Here is a 6,099-nt window from a genome sequence, read left to right as displayed (position 1 = left end):
ACCTGTCCAGTGACTTCATGTGACATTTCAACCCTGACATCTCAAAGTCTCCAGAAAGTACAGCAGAGATGTTATGGATTCACTGCATCCTCCATCATGTACTCTTATACCGAGGACTTTGAGTTGCCAAGAAAACTTCTGTCAGCAAAGACAGATTCAATTAAAAGTTAAAACTGAGGCTTAATTCAGCCTGAGCATAAAAGCAATTATCCAGGAGATGGGAGATTAACCCCCTGGGTCACATCCCAGGACACAAATGGGCTGACTGTTCCATGTTCATTAGAATTAATTCACCGCTGTCTGCCTTGAGAGTCACAGGGAGGAGCTTCTCTTCTAAGACTGAACAGGCCCTGAGACATGAGCATGGGGCCTAAATCTCATTGCCTCTCAGTGAAGGGTTGGACCTGAATAAACAGATATTTGCCTTTAGAGAGGGTATGATAAGGTTTCCAAGATGAGTCTGGCATTATTATTTTATACTTATGATACTTTTGAGGCAAGACCACTTTGCATTTTTAAATTAATTTATCTTAAAAATGCAAGTAGTCATGGGAAAAGAAAGCAGAGACCAATTCTGAGAAAGAGAAAAAAGTGAGCAATCTTTACATTTAAAACCCTGACATCAGAGACTTTAGAAATTGTGTGCATTGGAGCTGGGTGTTGCTGCAGATACATCGGCAGCTAGTTGTGAAGGTTTGAGGCCAAGTGACATACTTGCAAGCACAGCTAGTTTAAAATGGCACTAATAATAGTTATGACTGATAAAAGGTGCTATTCTGTCCCAGGCACTGTGTTAAGCACTATAAATGCATTGTCACAGTAATCTTTCCAATAATCTTATGGAAGATGGCTCAGTTCTCTCTTCTTTACCAAGAATTAGAGTGATGGCAATGCTACAAACAAATATACTTCTTTATAAGAATTGAATCATTTGGTAGGACTGAGAGATTTAGCTACTAATCAGAGCACAGAATTTGAGAGAGAATACAAGACAAAAGAGAACAGAAGAGTCTTGTTGTTATTGGTTAACATCAAAGCACTACCACTGGGTCTTTTTAACTTACACAAACCACTCAACAGAACACATGTGAGCTTTACTAGTGGGCAGCATGCTGAGAGTCCAAATCACTCCTTGATATGTCTATGGTTCCTTAACAACGGGTCTCTCCTGTGTCCAATTATGGCCAAATCCATTTGGGGAAGACAGTGATGATGTGATGGAATTCTCACAGGGCATGGCATCACAAAGCCTGTGTTTGCATCCAGGTAATAAATGTGTCCAGGGAACTTAGGGAAAGCAACTAACTTGTCTGATGCTGTATCCTCTTCTTTGTAAAATGAAGCAAATGCTACTTACTATATAGAACTCATAACCTTCAGTGATTATTTTTGGTGCTAGTATGTTAACATAATCTCCCTAGCAAGAGCAGCACAACTGGTAAGTGGCAGAACCAAGGTACAAAATCAGGACTAACTCTCCCCCTCTTCTAGTAATCTACCAGCTCAGTGACTTCCGGTGTGACATTTCAACCCTGACATCTCAAAATCTCCAGAAAGCAATTCCAGCAGAGATGTAATGGATTCGCTCTATCCCCCATCACATTATCTCATACTGAGGACTTTCTGGGTCATTCAGAAAAGTTCTGTCAGCCCTCTCTCACCACTCCTATTCAACATAGTATTGAAGTTCTGGCCAGGGCAATCAGGCAAGAAAAAGAAATAAAAGTCATTCAATTAGGAAAAGAGGAAGTCAAATTTTCTCTACTTGCAGATGACATAATTGTACATTTAGAAGACCCCATCATCTCAGCCCCAAATCTCCTTAAGCTGATAAGCAACTTCAGCAAAGTCTCAGGATACAAAATCAATGTGTAAAAATCACAAGCATTCCTATACACTCATAGTAGCCATCAGAGAGCTAAATCATGTGAACTCCCATTCACAATTGCTACACAGTGAATAAAATACCTAGAAATACAACTAACAAGGGATATAAAGGACCTCTACCAGCCACTGCTCAAGCAAAGACAGATTCAATCAAAAATGAAAAGTAAAGTCTAATTCAGCCTGAGGGTGAAAATGGGCCAACAAAATAATACTTGTGAAAATTACTTTACCCTGTGGTGCAAATATTAGCTGTTGTCCTTAGAGAAAAATCACCTCTTATCCTTTCCCCCTGAGAAATTCTAAGCCTCAAGCAGTGTTTAGTTTTTAGTTCTTATGCCAAAAATATTGCAAGTAATGCCTGAATCATCAGAGCATTTGCTTTCTGCAGGGTCATTTTTTCTCTTTCTCCCTTTTCCACTGGCAATGACGCATTTGAAAACTAACAATTCTCTAATCAGTTTGTTCTCCCCTTCATGCCTAACCAGAGGTTTTTTAGAAAGCAGGGAAACATGTCTTCTTTCAGTACCTTGAGAGAGGAATGCTGACATAAAGATAACTCAGAATCACAGGCCACTCACTTAACACTGTTATGTCTGGCTTTTGATCATAGGCTCACCTCGAAAATTTCAGGAGCAAACCAAGCACATACTTCTGCACACATGCATACAAGATATGCACCCACCGTGTGATGAGAAATTCTTGCCCTACCCCTTGCTTCTTATTAAAGCAAGGTCTGTCACTAACAGCTGGAGGACAAACAAAAAAATGGCTGGAGGCGACATTTACCTATGATCATGGAACCAAGGCCTCATTGACAAAGCAAAAGTAGAGCTAAGAATGGACTGAAGTGTTATTGATGTAAGAGAAGGACTTTTTAAACACTGTAACTCTCCCACCCTTCCACTGCTAACCTGGTCTTGCCTCTGGGAGTATTGATCTCTATGCTCTTAGGCAAAGTCTGTAAAAGAAACTGGCTAAAGAAAATGTGGCACATATACACCATGGAATACTATGCAGTCATAACAAAGGAACTTCTTTGAAGAATATATCCAACTTCTTAACTTGCTATTCTGCCATTAATTTTGATTTGAAGTTCTTTTTCACCTACCACCCATTTCCTTGCCAAGGAATTGCAAGCTTATTCACTAGCCTCATCATACTAGCTGTGAACAAGCCCACTGAATGTCACACTGGGTGGCCAGCATGTCTGTGAAGAGCAGAAACCGGGGCAGCCAAACAGCTAAGGCCAGCTAGTAAGTACCCGATGCCCACTCTATAGAGGATTCCACACTAAAAGACAAGGTGAGCAAATGCCAGGCTGCTTCACCAGTTATTCCCCCCAAATAAAAAAAGCAACCCCGCCAGGAAACGTGTGTGTACACACCTAAGTACATGCACACAGCTACATGCAAAGGTGAAAGGCTGAGAAGGAACCAAATCCACCTCTGAACACCACTTACTTCTGGGGAAAAGGCAGGTGAAGATGACTACCAGCATTCCTCACCTTTTCAACTGGTGAGCTTGTGTCAATTTTGGCTTTTTTTTTTTTTTTTTAAAGGCAATTTGCACTGCTTGGGTAATCATACAAGCCCTGCAAAACTGAACCATCAACAACCACCTTCCCATGAGGCCAAACAATGGCTTCCCTCAAAGCTCAGCCCACCGGCCCACCTCCCAGTCCTGGTCCCATGCAGGGGGCTACTGGCCTCCACGGGTACAGGAGTCCAGGCCAAACCCACACCACAGATTCCTAATGAAACCAGCATGTATCCAAGGACCTTTCCCCAACCTGGGTCATGTGCCCACTGCACAAATATGCCTGTGATTGCTCCCCTAGGACAGAGACTCCCTTTTATTACAGTTGCAATGAGGAATAGGGAGATCTGATTCTGTCCTATGTAGGTTGGATGTTAGTCTGATATGGTGCTGTTGGAGAAGCTTGCCTGAGTCAGGTGCGTACTCAACACATAATGTATGCTGTCCCTTTAAGTTGCAGGAGTCCCAGAAGGTAAGTGCTGCTACGACCCCCATTTACTGGTAAGCAGAGGTCAGGTGATCTGCAGCTGGCCAAGCAACTGCTAAGTGACCCACAGACCAGATCTGAATCTCACTTGCAGAGTCCCTTCCTGGCTGCTGGGGCTGCCATGGAGTTTCATCCTACCTCCTCCTCCTCTTCCCTCCACAACTATGCCGGCTTCTATCCACAGCTGCACTCCAGGTGGGGAACACCTATGAATGCACAAAGCTGCAACTACTCAAAGACTCCAGCATACAGAAGGGCCCCTGCTCCACGTCATCCCCATATCCAAGCCCAAGCTCATCCAGGGCTTCAGCAAATCCAAGCCTCCCTGAATTCCCTGCTGAGACCAAGCTGAATCCTATGACCCCCACTACACTGGTTAGCTGTCACTTCCAGATGCTGCTCCTTCCTTGGCCCCTGTCTGTACAGTTCTGAAGTCCTACAAGAATATTGAGATCCTAAGCTGACTCTCAACAACTAGGGGTCAGGGGCCACCAGGGGTAGAGAACATGCCCAGACAGGTACTGCTGCCTTCAGGCTTAAAGTCCTTCTTCTATTATTCCCCATGCTTACCAGGCTGGAAGGGGGACTCCAGAAATTTTGGAAACCCAAGCTTGTAGCTAGCATATGGATATGATGCCTGAAAGAGCACCACTCTTATCTATAAAACCCTCAGATGGAACCAGGTAATTGGGAAATACGTGGGTACCAAGCCCAACCGCTACTTAGACTCCGGTGAGAATTGCAGTAGTGACTTGCCCCTCTGCCACTCCAGCTGTACCACTACTGCTACAGGAGGAAGGTGCATCTGACCCCATGCTCGAGTGGAGACACTAGGTGTGAGCAGGTTCTGGTGGTTGCCACACCTGAACCTTCCCAACTGGATCCATGCAAGGTCATCTCAAGTGGGTGTGCTCCTGGGCTGGGCTGGGCAAGGATACCCCTCAAAGGGTGAAAGCCACTGAGGAAGGCTATCAGAGAGGCCCCTTTTCCTGCTCCAAGAACAGGTTGGGTGAGTATGGGGGACCTCTCCCACCTCCCTGCTACTTCCAGGAGCTACTTCTTTCAAGATGAGGTACTATCCTCTTTGCCTGGTCTCATTTGCCCCCAATAGCCCATTGACAACATTGACAATAAAAAGAGGAACCTCACCTGTTTTCCCTGACACATCTGAGGCAGGTGGGTATGCCCAGGGGACCTGGGGTGGAACCTGTACATCTACCCACCCCCAGGCTATACTGGCTTTGTCTTGTCTGATATGAGTGAGTGGAGAATTACCAAGATGTCATCACACAGGCCATGGACAAGTTCTACAAGAGCCAGGTAGAAGAACACTGTCCTGGCATGCTGCCCAGCACCCAGCTTATGCACATATCTTATTTGACAGCTTCCTCGAAGCAGGTCTTGAAGCCAAGGCTCCTGAGAAGCCTGGGGAAGAGACTCTGCCGGGCTAAAGAACCTATCCCCAAAGATGCCACCCTCACCAGTCTCATCTTGACAATCTTGGGTTATTTTTGCCCTGAAGTTTTGGAGTGGGGGACAGACAGGAAAGTGCCCATTTGCCACCATTCCAGAGAATGTCAACCCTCCAGACTAGCACAGGTCAGACCTCCATGCAGGCATTTTTTTTTCCTCACTGGTTGCCAGTCGGGAAAACGGCACTTGTAAGCACCTGCCCATCTTCCCAGGCCCTGTTCAGAAACCCCATCTGTGCCTTTGGAGAGACTACCCCAAGCACACAGGCCAGCAACTGCACCTATGGCCTTTAGGACCTAATCCCCTTCCATATGGGGTTCACTGCATGTGAGTATATGGTGGGCTCGATTCCTGCCCACTAGCCCCTGCCAGATACCCCATGCCCACCTCCTTAAGAGAATGAGGCCACACACATACATCCAGGCCATTACAGCGAGGGGGTGACTGGAACCCTACTTGCCCACCCTTCATTGCTGGTTCAGGGCCAACTGTCTGGCCACATTCCTACCCTGAGATGATACATTGGGGACATCATCCACCAGGGTCACTAACCACTTGTAAGATTCCAGAAACAGAGGCCCAGTTGGTCCCCTGGAAGTTCGGTAAATGGGATAAACCAAGGCTTGCCTTCAGAAATAGGTTTCCCACCAAGTAGCTGTCCAAGGCCCAGACCAGCCCCAACATCCAGTCCTGAGGCCCTGAGCTGTCAATCAGCT

The sequence above is a fragment of the Cebus imitator genome, unplaced genomic scaffold, assembly GCF_001604975.1.
Source record: "Cebus imitator isolate Cc_AM_T3 unplaced genomic scaffold, Cebus_imitator-1.0 Scaffold703, whole genome shotgun sequence".
Classification (NCBI taxonomy): domain Eukaryota; kingdom Metazoa; phylum Chordata; class Mammalia; order Primates; family Cebidae; genus Cebus; species Cebus imitator.
The sequence above is the reverse complement of the archived record's forward strand: the minus strand, read 5'-3'. Positions refer to the sequence as shown.